At 35.8% G+C, this 13,611-nt stretch overlaps 1 protein-coding gene and 1 long non-coding RNA gene across 3 annotated transcripts in view; both read right to left on the reverse strand.

Moving 5' to 3' along the window:
- atxn7 (ataxin 7) overlaps positions 1–13,611 on the reverse strand; it is an 85,800-nt gene that overhangs the window by 35,820 nt on the left and 36,369 nt on the right. The gene's annotated exons all lie outside the window — the stretch shown is intronic.
- Positions 1,381–6,957, reverse strand: LOC141376594 (uncharacterized). Its single transcript, XR_012387140.1, has 2 exons — positions 4,239–6,957; positions 1,381–3,218 (listed from the first exon to the last, which is right to left on the reverse strand). It is a non-coding gene; the product is annotated as an uncharacterized lncRNA (long non-coding RNA).

Here is a 13,611-nt window from a genome sequence, read left to right on the forward strand (position 1 = left end):
TTATTTTACAGACTTAATTCTTTCAACATCATTTATTAAACAATATCTGGTCTCAAACTACTAAAATGACAAAAGGAAACTTTTTGTAATCTGCAGTGTTTATTTTTTTTAAAGATAGAACTCCCATAAGAGATATAACACCTATAATGCACACACCAATAATCACCGCTGTAAACAAACACCATGTGAACCACAAAATACAGAACCTTATAATTAATGGATAATTTTTTACAGTGTACAATGACTTTTGGACATGTATGAAATTTAAAATGCAATACAAATGTCAAGTTTATTAAGCTCCATCAGTTAATGTATTTTGGTATCAATATGACCTGTATTTAGTACACATAATATCTGGCTTGTGCCCCCCTATATTTCCACTGCCCCCCTAAAACTTTTGCGATAAGCTTATAAACCGTACACCAAATTATCACCCGAGTCCCCTTTAAATTTGATATGAAAACGGCGGCAAAAAATGTAACTCTTAACGAACCTTTAGCTATTTTTATTTCAAAATGAACTACCAACTACCAAACACTTTACACTTTACAGTTTGTGCGGCATTAACTATAGGCTACCATACAGTCTTGCACAGAAAGGATTGAACACAGTGACCAAAGCACTTAGAGAATGTACTCGTTTTAACAGTCACTCAGTCACTGACAGAGATAGAAACATCAAGTGTTGTCTAGTATTAAAAAAAATACTTCTTATTTATTATTATCAATCAGAGCGTGAAATATGACAATTAGCCATAACAATACATTCATTTTCTTGTCTGCTTAGTCCCTTTATTAATCTGGGGTAACCACAGCGGAATGAACCGCCAACTTATTCTGCAAGTTTTTACGCAGCGGATGCCCTTCCAGCCGCAACCCATCTCTGGGAAACATCCACACACACATACTCATACACTAAGGACAATTTAGCCTACCCAATTCACCTGTACCGCGGGAAACCGGAGCACCCGGAGGAAACCCACATGAAGGCAGGGAGAACATGCAAACTCCACACAGAAACACCAACTGAGCCGAGGTTCGTACCAGCGACCCAGCGACCTTCTTGCTGTGAGGCGACAGCACTACCTACTGCGCCACTGCCTCGCTGCCATGTCATTTAATTAGAAAAGTGTCAGTTTACTTATTTAATACATGGAAATAAAAAATGCACTTGAAAATAGAAAATGGTTTTACTACAGTAAACAGGTGGGTTGATCCTATTTTTTTCTTACTTAGAACTCAAATGGCTATGCCTGTAATACAGTGGAATACTAGTATATACAACCCTACCATGTTAAACAAACATTTTTAAGTGTATTACTATTAAATTACTACTTAAAAATATAATATTAGGCTTTATATATATATATATATATATATATATATATTTTTTTTTTTTTTTTTTTTTTTTTTTTTTTTTTTATTTATTTTTTTTTTACCTTAAAAGGAGCTGAGCTCCCCTAAAATAAAAATCCTAAATCGGCCCTGGTCAACAGACAAATTGAGTATAAGATGCATATAGAATCTAAACTAACCATGCAGTGAATAAATCCCAAATTAAATCTTCCTAATCTGCCATTAGATCTTACACACAAAAAGTCTAAATACAAATGTTTTCATGGAGCACATAAGTGCACTGTGCTGTTCAGTCAAACAAGGGTTGGTTCAGGTAAGGCCACTCAGGCCAATCCCGGGACGTTCCAGGAAAAGCGTCTGGATGAGTTTACGCGGTGCAGGAGGGTCACCCGCCACAGCGCTGCTCTGTTTTCATAAGGAAACAAATAAGCGATAAGGGAAACCAGCTACTGCGCCAGAGTTTCAAAGGTTGTCAGAGAAAGGGAGAGTAATTGAGTGGGAGAACGAGGAGGGGGAGAAAAAGCAAGTGAGATTGCAGATTAAGAGTGGCAGTTGTAAAGTTGTGAAATTTCTGCAAGGCCGAAAGATTATAAACAAGCGAGCGGAGGAGAGCCTTATAGTAGCTGGCATTTGGCTTTCAAGATTCACGCTTAAAGAAAGTGCCCTGAATTGACAGCCGAGTTTGAGGAAAACTGTCTACCCAAAACCACACAAATAACTGCACTGAAAATAGATGAAAGCAGTGAGAAAATATCTGCACTTTTAAGAAAGGAGAAAAGGAAATCGCTCATAGAGTCTGCTATTTATTGTGGCTTAATGTAAAACACTGCTCCAAATGCAATCTAATGTTTTTTTGTAGACTTCTGAAAAAATGACTTGACCTGGCAACATACAAATGACAACTTACTCAAATAAAGTATTTAATAAACTGGGAGGGGGGACAGTATGTCTAAGAGCAGATAATGTAAATAATCTGTTAGATACGAATGGGAAACTAAATTAAATGATAAAAAACATATCTAAAACTTTATTAATTTATAATTAGAATATAACAGAATGTAAATAAACTAGTAAATGTAAGTATCTTAAAAGTGTATTGTTTATTTTTTTTATTAGACGAAACAGACATTATTACACAAACCTCAAAATCACACAACTCATAAATATCCTGTGTATGAAGAATTAAGATCATAGTGTTTTTCCCAGACACATTAAAGCGTATTGTGACTTTTGCAAATGCTATTAAATTATTTGATATGACTCATTTTTGTTTTTTAGATTCTTCTAGAATTAAAATAAATTTTCTTCTAGATTTTTTTCTCTTCTAGAATTGTTCAAATTTAATTATTTTTTTAAAGCAAGTAAGCATATGTAAAATGGTAGACTAATATTAGCTTTTGTATCCCTCATTACTTAACTATTAAGACTATCAGAACGCTTTAGGGCAGAACTCCCAGAGATGGCCCTCTTCAGTCATGTTCACTCTTCCTAGAAGGTCTGCATATGCAAAGCTTTTTTTTTTTTTTTTGGTTTTTGTTTCAGTTAACTCGTGTTTTTATTTACTGTGACCAGCCTTTGGAGTTTGGAGAGATTCGGGTTTGGAGAAGTTGACATTGAGTCTTGTTCGATTCTGTCTTGTGTCCTTCATTTTAAAAAACAAATAATTAAAGAAATCAAATTTATTTTTACCGTGGTGTTGAGTAAGATGGGCATTTAAAAAATAATAACAATAATGATAAATAAATGATCAAATATTAATTAAATGATAAAAAACAAACAATTCATGTAATAAATATAAAACCTTAATGAGAATGACATTATTCTTTTTAAACAAATGCATTTTTTTTCATATTTAAAAAATGACTTTAAAAACTGACTGATACATGTACATGAGCAGAACCTTTAAAAATATTGAGTTATTTTAAAATTTGACAGCAGGGCTTCAGGTGAGAAGGCTCCTCTACACTGGACAGTAACTACGGCTGGAGGGAGAGTAAAACCAGCGTGATGAACACAGCATATGCTTTTTTGTCTCTTTTCAAAAAAGAGATATAAAGAGCTAATATTTTTAGCTGTTTTTCTCTTTCAGCTGAAAACCAAAAATTATTTTTGAAAAAAAAATAAATAAATAAATTTTGAAAACCATTTTTGGGCTGCCTAAATTTCAGTACATCTTCAATAAGATGCACAAACTTTCTTTATAAACTGTTACTACAAAGCATATTGAGTTTCAGTTCTTAACCTGGTGCATTCAAAATTTTACATTTTAGCCCAGAATTTTATTTTCAGTGTATCCCTACATTGTATCCTAATTCGTTTGGCTGAAAACATGCAAAAATGTGCCCAGATAAATAAGCGGTAGCTACCCCCTAAAAAGTTAAAGTCAGAATTATTAGCCCCCCTAAATTATACCCTGTCTATTTTTTCTCCAATTTCTGTTTAACGGAGAGGAGATTTTTTCCCCCAACACATTTCTAAACATAAAACTTTTAATAACTCATCTCTAATAACTGATTTATTTTATCTTTGCCATGACAGTAAAATAATATTTTACTAGATATTTTTCAAGACACTTCTATACAGATTAAAGTGACATTTAAAGGCTTAGGTTAATAAGCTTAACTAGGCAGGTTAGGGTAATTAGGCAAGTTATTGTTTAATGATGGTTTTTTTCTGTAGATTATCGAAAAAATATATAGCTTAAAGGGGGCTAATAATTTTGACCTTAAAATGGTTTGATTATTATTTAATTTGCTTTTATTCTAGCTGAAATAAAGCAAATAAGACTTTCTCCAGAAGAATAAATATTATCTCTATTAAACAAAAATTAGGGGAAAAAATGAACAGCTAATAATTCAGGGGGGCTGTTAATTCTGATTGAACTGTATATATGGCGTTAAAGTTGGCTACCTAATCTGTTAATAAAAATCCCAGTCTTTGCTGCAGAAGAGGGATTTAATCAAATACAATCGACCATTTTCACAAGACTGTGATGTGTTTAACGGTCATCAGCATCTTAAATCTATTTAAAGTTTTTAATACTTTTAATACTTTTTATGTATGTACAATTATATGTATTTACATATGTATTATATCATTTTTGCTTCAAATAATAAAAAAAAAACATTACCCTTATGCAAGGCATTTCTATTACAGCATATATGGGCGGCACAGTAAACTTGATGTTGTTCTTTTTTCTTTTTCTGAAAGCCTTGAGTTGTTCTTTTATTATTTGAGCAAATAGGATTGTAAAAAAAAACATTTGTTGTACTCTCCCATTCACTGTTCTGCAACTTTACCCGACTATGATGACCCAGAAATGTGAAAGGGTCCATAAACATGTTTCCAGTGCATGCTCTACAGTAGTGATTCCCAACCTTTTTTTTTTTTTTTTGCCTGAGACCCCCTTTTCCCTAAGAAAATATAGTAAGACCCCCTCCACATTTAATTATATTATCGCTCATATAAGTTTGCAGTAAGGATGACAAAAATGTTGTTTTGAAACAAATGCGTGTTTATTGCTATTTCAAGATTGGCTTATGCACAAATAATAGGCTAATGTAAAATATAAAAGCAAAACATTAGTAGGTCATGTAACTGAAAAAACTTAAGCCTTTGGCCTTTAAATTTGCCCTATTTGAAATTCAATAAGACAAATATAAATATTCACACTGGTGTATAAGGGGAAAAAAATGTAGGCTATTACAATTTAATACCTGCATGCTATTTGTTATGCTCTATCAATTAGTGTGATGATTGCTGTAAGTCTTTTTTGTGGAGGACGGATTACAAGTTTGTCCATTTTTGGTCAGCTAGTGCAGTGGTCCTCAATCTTTTTATCAACTGCGAGCGGGACAATGTCATCGTTATCTCAGACGATGACATTGACAAGCTGACAAAACATTGCTGTCACTCTGATACAAATTTTTTTTGTGTGTTTTAGGTAGTGTTTGGGTGTTTTGTGCTTGTCTGAGAAAATTAGTCCTACTGAAATGTGAGTATTCCATACAAGCTAAAGCTGATAGTTAAATTCTTGTCAAGTGACTCGTGGTGCGCTCACGGGATTCTTCATTGGCGCTGACGCGAGCTTGTCGTGCCACTTGTGTGCACAAGCCGCACACTTCCATTGAAAACAACAAACTTGAGCAAACTAAAAATACATATGCTAGCGGCCCCTAAAAGGCCATCGTCATTTGCAATCTCCATCAGTTGATCTTCTTGTAGAGCCATGGTGGATTAACTTGATTCGTTGACAACTGGGTTCAAATCTATACCTTGGCAGTTCAAGGGTCATTCACTGGGCCTTTTCCCCTTAGCAAAGAAACTTTTCAAAGATGTCTGTTTCTTCCTCATTTTACTGCTTGTTGGTTAAATTTTTAATGCAAGTCAGCAAGTACGGTCATTTTTCAAAAAAAAAAAAAAAAAAAAAAACTTTTCTAAATAAAAGACTCAGAAAATAAATAAAACAGAAATAATTAATGATTTCTTGTGTAGCCCAGTATCAGTTGATCCACACCGGTGGTTAAAGAAGCAACTTGATTATTCTCCTAATTATCCACTGCTACAAAATTTTTTAAATATGACGTGATCCCCCACAGACCTCGCTGAGGCCCCCTTGTGGGCCGGAACCCCCTTGTTGGGAACCGCTGCTCTACAGCCCAATACTTAGGGTCACAACCATGAGTTTAAGATTTCCTGCTCAGTATTTATACTGAATTCACTCCATTAACAGGCAGTAAAGTGAACATCTGAGTAGCGATTTTAAGTTTTTGACCAATTATTGCTGATTGAATATATATGTACACTAGCGATGCTCAAAATAATCGATTAACCGTTAACCGAAAGGGTGCGTTTGTGACCGATTAATGCTATCAGTTAAACGATTAAAATACAAAACATTCAGTTATTGTTGTTGTTGTTTTTAATAGCGGATTATAATCGCATCAAAACGTATTAAAAGGTAAGTGGATTATAACAGCGCAAACTTTTTTGTAACCGTATAGTGCTGTGTGCTATTGTTAAATCCTTTGGGATTACGTGCTGACTGACTGACAGGTACGCGATGCATGAGGCCAGCAAACACTCAGAAGCTTTCAGTTAAGATGAACACAGTTTCTATAGTTATACTTTATTTATAGATAAAGTATGACTCTATATATAATCACTCTTTCTTGCTGGAGTTTATAGCCTTTCACTTTACTTCAGGACGCATTATTGCCGCTCTGAAGGTCTAATCGCTGTTTTAAGTTATCCAGAGCTGTATGAATGTACAAATGAATATCATAATATTATTAAATATTACAATTTTATCAACATATACAGCAACACTTTTGCACAATCGATACCCAGCTGATTCAATCGTTTCATAAGAGGACCGTGCTTTCTTCTCTTGTTTTTTCCTTGTCAACATAAAGGCAGTGAGGTGCACCTCGCGTTTTTGGAATGAAAAAAGCATGTTAGCTGTGGTCGCCCACTTGTTTTACTGCAAGACATACTTAACTTTGCAGGACGATAACCGTGCCTACAGACAGATTTGCCAAAGAAGCAAAATGGAAGAAGAATATTGCTTGAAACAGACCTGTTGATGCCGAAAAATGAGCTGATGTTGACCTGGATCTGCATCATAAACGCAACAAATAGGATTTACCTTTTATTTTACAGCATATAAAGCATGTATGCACATTAATGCAACATCATATTTAAACAACAAAACTGTTTACAAAAAGTCAACATATGCGCGCGTTGTTGTTGTCTTTTCATCACGCAGCGCGTGCACTTGAGCCGCGATGGAGAGAAAGGAAACCATAGCAAGACATGATCTTTAAAATAATGATTTCTATTAAAAATGTAAAAGGTTTTGTGATTATAATAATACAAGCGGGGCAATAAATAAATGCATATTTTTCATGGAGCAAGCAATTTGAGGAAGTCTGCAATTTTATTTGACGGAAGACAAAAATATGATTGGAAAAAAACAGCCTATGCCGGTTATTAAAAATAATCAGTCAGTGTTTTCGATTTGTAATATAAATTAATTATTTAATTTAGGGCAGTCCTATTTATTTTATTCATTTTATTTAGTTTATTCTGTTCTTCTGTGCTAAACACTGCAGGTGCGTGAAAATGCTCTGTTGTATTGTTCTATTATTAATATGCTAGCATATAAAAATAAATCAGTATTTTATGCAATATTTAATGTGTCAGACACAAAATAGACACGTCAATTTGTTTAATATAAAATTAATAGTAATCTGACCAGTTAACCGTTAATAACCGATTAATGAGCGGCGGTTGTCGGTAAGCAAAATTAACCGAAATGAGCATCCCTAATGTACACCCTTATTATTGAGAATGCGTTTAGAAAGAAACTGTGGCCTAGCAGTGAACATGCTCAATTAGAATATGTGGGTTTGATTCTGGCTTGCATCATAATTCCCACTTCTCCATCATTCTCCTTAGATAACCAGTCTCCCACCTACTTCCACAGGAGTACATATTGAAAGCAGATGCACTGACGATACATCTTCACACATAATAACTTGCAACACCCCTTATAATCATTTCACACAAAAAAACAATAACAACAAAAAAAGTAAATGAGCAGCAACCATTATATTCAGAAGAATTTTGTCGGCTGGAAATGTGAAGTTCTGAGAGGCACTAACTGTCCATTAGTGTGGAGCCAAGAGGTTAATTAGTGTGAGTGATTAAGTGAAGGGACGGGAGCAGCACTGTGCCTGCTGGTCCACTGCTGCTCCTTTAAGCCTGATTTATACTTCTGCGTCAGGTGACCGGCGTAACCCACGGCGCAGGCAACGCGCGTGGCTGTGCATTTATACTTCTGCGCGCTGTCTCTGCCGGTCTGCATTAACACTTCCGAAACGCTAGTTGGCAGTTAGGTGTAAATGTTCCTCTGTGTCAAGTTTCTTCGCTACTTTTTTGCATTTCCTGAACACTTCCGGGATGTACAAGTGGCTCAAACTCGCTCATTTTGAGGCAGGAACCGGCGGACGTGCAACAACTTTAACTATGAGGTAAATACAAAACAAAACTTTCCATCCGGAGCTCCTTCACGGGACTCCACACTTGTAAACAATCGCTCGCGCGGCGTCGCGCCATTCGCGCGCCTCTCGGTCCCGCCCAGACTCGTCAGCGCTACCAAGCCGACCAATCACAGAGCTTATGCTACGCGTCGTTGCGACGTGTAGTTACATTTTTTGAGAGGTGCACGTCAGTGACGGCGATGGCCACGGCGAAGGGCTATGCGTCAGCGCCGTAGCATACGCCGGTGTTTGACGCAGAAGTATAAATCAGGCTTTACACAGACAAGCTTCATGCAGGACACTCCAAAATACTGTCTGAAAACATGCCATATACCTGTCTGCATCACCTGGGCGTACCTGTGTCACTCCCACAGTAATCACAATAGTCTCTTTAGAAATTCAGAACAAAGGCACCCAACAAGAACGATAAAGCCAGGGTTTGATGCACAGCTGTTATTTAAAGAGACAGTTCATCCCAAAATGAAAAATCTGTCATCATTTATTCTTCACTAGCTCTAAATGTGTTTGTGTTTATTTCTTTTGTTGAACACAAAAATAGACTGTTAATCATTGCCATTGACTTACATTATTGGTGTAACTCAGGGGTCGGCAACCCGCAGCTCTAGAGCTGCATGCGGCTCTTTAGCGCTGCCCTAGTGGCTCCCTGGAACTTTTTCAAAAAAATGTTTGAAAATGGAAAACATATTTTTTGTCTTAATATGGTTTCTATAGGAGGACAAACAATCTTAACGTTTTCCAATGCTGTAAAAGTGTGTAGAATATTTAATTTCAACATTTCTGTCAACGAAGATTTGCGTCATAGCCTGCGACACACGTTTCTATCAGCAGGGCGGGATGCCAGGCAGGTAGCTGTTGTAAACAAACTGTGTGATGCGCCATGGAGCGCAAGCTGTCTTTGCCAAAGATGTACAGCGGGGCACGCTTTCTCATTTTCCCTCCCTGAGAGAATTATAAGAAGCCCATCCCGATCACTCACTCAACGGTGATTATTCACAAGGTGCGATCGTTGATATGCAAACCCCTAACCCCAACCGTCATTGGGGGAAAAGCAAATCGTACTAAATTGTACGAATTAGATCGTACGAATTCATACGAATTAGCCACTAAATGAAAAAGTTACGAATTGCCATGAGATTGTGTTGGTTGAGCACATTCCCAGGAATGACTCGAGCTGATCTTGAAATGGAAATGGCAGACTGCGTTTTATTGCACTGTTTGTTGCCCAGATAAGGGGCACGTTGTGCACGTTAATTTTGATGTTGTTTTTTGGAATCCTCAAAATAAAATAAAAACATTAAAAAATCTGATTTCTTTATTGCATTTCTTTAATTTCATCAAAGCAAAACATAATGCAATAATATTGTAATGAAGTTAAACTTGATCATTAAACAATTCATTAATATTGTAATGAAGTTAAACTTGATAATTAAGCATAATGCATTAAAACTGTAATGAAGTTAAACTTGAACATTAAACATAATTCATTAATATACTGTAATTAAGTTATACTTGAGACGGTATTGTACAACAGAGTAGTCACGTGGCGCGTCATTCTCTACAGGATGCACTGCAGGGAAATGAACATTTAATCATGAAGGCTCAGTATATATTTGTAGCCAACGAAGTCATTTTTATAGTAGGCTAATATAGCTAATATAAATACATACAGCATGTGTTGCCATCATTATAAGGCTTATATAAGGCTTTTAATTTTTTGCGGCTCCAGACATATTTGTTTTTGTTTTTTTTTGGTCCAATATGGCTCTTTCAACATTTTGGGTTGCCGACCCCTGGGGCCTGTTTCAGAAAGGAGGTTAACTGAAAACTCAGAGTATTTTAACCCTGAAATGAGAGAAACTCTGGGTTTTCCGTTTCAAAATGGCAGGTTTGTTAAACTCGAGAACGCAGGGTAAGTCAAGCCTGTTTCTGAAAGAGAGGTAACTTTAACTCAGAGTCAGTTACTGTGGTAACTTACTCTGTGAATCTAACCTGGTCAGAAGCAGGTTTTATTCTCTAAACTCCGAGTTTCCATCGGTCTCCTCCCCTTTTTTAAAGATGAAGCGGTATTTCTCGCCTTAGCCTTACGTTTCCACCCACCTATTTTAATGCTTATTTTGGATACGTGCATAAAAACGATTGATGGAAACGTCATGATGCACATAACTTTTTAAAATATGCATAAAAAACGCACATAACTGAGTAGGATACACTTTTATTCGATAGAAAATGTGCGCATAAACTACGATGGAAACACTTTTACTGAACAAATTACAGTATGTACATTAAAAAAAAGATCATGATCATATGATAATGAATGTGTGTAAATGAACAAATCAGCAGGCTCAGCACACTGTAAGACGTCTTAAATATTGTTTTAGTCATTCTAAAATGCCATAACTGTTTCAGTATTAGTGTATATTAATTACCTCCGAACGTCTGGTGCGTGAGTCTCCGCGTCTCATGGCTTCAGACGCCCCCACGTGTTCATTGTGTTTCAGCGTTGTCTTCTGACATCGAGGCGCAAGTACATTAATTAGGCTAAATAAAGAATCAATTGACGCAGCTTCTTCTACCACAGTAAATTCTGTTTTTACTGTTGATATTTGGTGCCAGTTTAATCAGAAAGTGACGATTTTTTTTCTCTTTGACTCGTTGGATGGAATTTTATTCGCATCTTTTATGCAATATTCCAGTTTTGCACATACATTTATGTAATATATTTGGATGGAAACATAGCTATTGCCTACATTTTAGTCACACAGGGAAGAACTGTACGAGAATGGCTTATCCTTTTTTAATAAATAATTAAATTAAATTCACCTTCAACATGCATGTAACTAGATTAATGGGATTATTATTCTTTCTAAAAATTATTTTTAGTACTGCTTACCTTCTAAATGTTATATTAACCTCTATCACTTGATCAATAAAAAGGCAAACACACAAGTGCACTGTTAAATCATTTAAAACTAATAAATGTATAAAAAAAAGTTTAGAAAAAAATATAAACGTCACAAATTACATTACTTATATTATTATAACTAAATATTTAAATACTTAAAAAGTGAAATTAGGCATTAACTTGAGCAGCTGTTTTCCCACGCTAACTGTCTCTTCTTCACTGATGGTTGCTTCTTTTCAAATATATACGCTCATATTTGCTATAACTTTGCATGAGAACATCAAGTTCAGCTGGAGAAAGAAATGGTGATCTCTTTTATAAGATATTGCCATAGTCACTCGTAATGTCTGCGCTCCATTGATAATGCCTTTTTAAAGTCACGGTGTGCGCGCTTAACTCTGAGTTGGTCTACTCGAAGTTGATTGACCCAACTCAGATCAGCTGTTCTGAAACCGAAAACTCAGAGTTTTTAATCTCGCGGTAAATCAACTCAGAGTTCAAGTTTAAACTCTGAGTTGTTTGAACCTCCTTACTGAAACAGGCCCCTGGTGTAACTGATGACAAATCTCACGGTTTGGATCACATAATGTTTTTAATCACAATGTTTTTTGGATCAAGAATTATTCAGTGGCATATTTTCGATGGCTGGTTGTCGCCACTTACTGGTTAGATAATGTAATTGCTGCCAACAACTTTATTTTTGAGCGCCATTAAATGCATATGATGCTGATTTCAATCTTTACCATAAACATCAGTGAACAGAAAACACCTTTAATGAAACCCACCACATCCCGAATAACCTACCACAGCCTCTTTCGTCGTCATTATATTTTACAGGAAAGCCTTAAAGCTTTCATACATGTGATTTTAATGACAAGAGAGGCGCTCTCTCTGTAATCGTTACAAATTTAGGATTAATCTACCAGTAAAAAAATGTATTAACCTGCAGGCAACATGTGTTCCCAACCATGAATTTTGATCCGCATAAATCACAGATCAACCATGATCCGTTAAACAACTTACTTACGTAGAATTTTTTTTTTCCTAATTTCTACCGGTTTTCAAAATATCTTCAACAAGTAAACAGTGAACAAATTGACATTTTTTGGGTGCACTATGCCTTCAAGATTAGGTGTATAAAAAACTAAATCTTATTATTAGTGGTGTAACAGTTCAGTCCATGTACTCCGACTATGAATACAGTCTGTCCCACGGTGTCAGTCACTGGAGTTTAAAAATAAATAAATAAATAAATAAATAAATAAAGACCATCACACTGCAACAACCTAGGTGCCATTCACACAGAACATGTCTTTACTTTTGAAAACACAAGATAAAGAAATCAGGAAGGGTTGTGCCACATGCTCAAAAAAAATGTTGTTATGTGTATTTATATTTACATTTATCGTATATGGTCATACACCCAAAGTGGTTTACTATCACTCCACCATCCGTGTGCAGCATCCACTTGGATGATGTGACGGCAGCCACAGGACAACAGCGCCAGTGCACTCACCACCAGCTATAGGGGGAGTGAAGAGACGGTAATAAAGCCAATTTAGTGGATGGGGATGTCAAGCCAACTTGCTACTGTAAACAGAAGCTTGCACCACTGGTCTCATCTCTGAGTTCCTATGATTGGTCAGATTTAAAATTGCTATTGATGAGCACTGATGCATTGAAGTTGATTTTCTTTTTTACTTTGCACATTTTCTTAAGGGTTCATTCACATACCACATCCAAAACTGCCTAGGGCATACGAGCCATGCCATTTTCTTCACCAATTTCAATACGCTTCTAAGCTCACACCCTAATAGTCTCAGCCTCAGATGTCATGCCAAGCACTGCCCATGGACCTGTGGCTAAATGTCTGAGGCATATGGCACATTTTTCTAAAAACACTTCAGCAGATCCTCAGTTGTTTGATGATTGCTTTAAATATAGAAGAGTTCTGCAAGGCATACATGCAGAAATCCCCCGGGAAACAGGTCCAATCCGATAAAAAAGCTGCAATGTTTTTATTGATGGCCGTGCTTATTAATAAACCTGTATAACATGTTTTTTTTTTTTTTTGTTAAATTTCTGTGTGGTTTAGTAAAAATATCTTCTGAGACATTCATGAATCAACGATTTACTACCAGCTCTCCTGCCAATGATTTTACTGCACATTTTTCGAAAGATAGTAAAAAAAAATAAATGAATAAATTCATAAAGATAAGAGTGAGATATCATTCAAAATAGTAAAATGATACTCACAAATACAACAAAAATGGCTTTTAAGCAAAATAGA

The sequence above is a fragment of the Danio rerio genome, chromosome 11 (genome assembly GCF_049306965.1).
Source record: "Danio rerio strain Tuebingen ecotype United States chromosome 11, GRCz12tu, whole genome shotgun sequence".
Classification (NCBI taxonomy): Eukaryota; Metazoa; Chordata; class Actinopteri; order Cypriniformes; family Danionidae; genus Danio; species Danio rerio.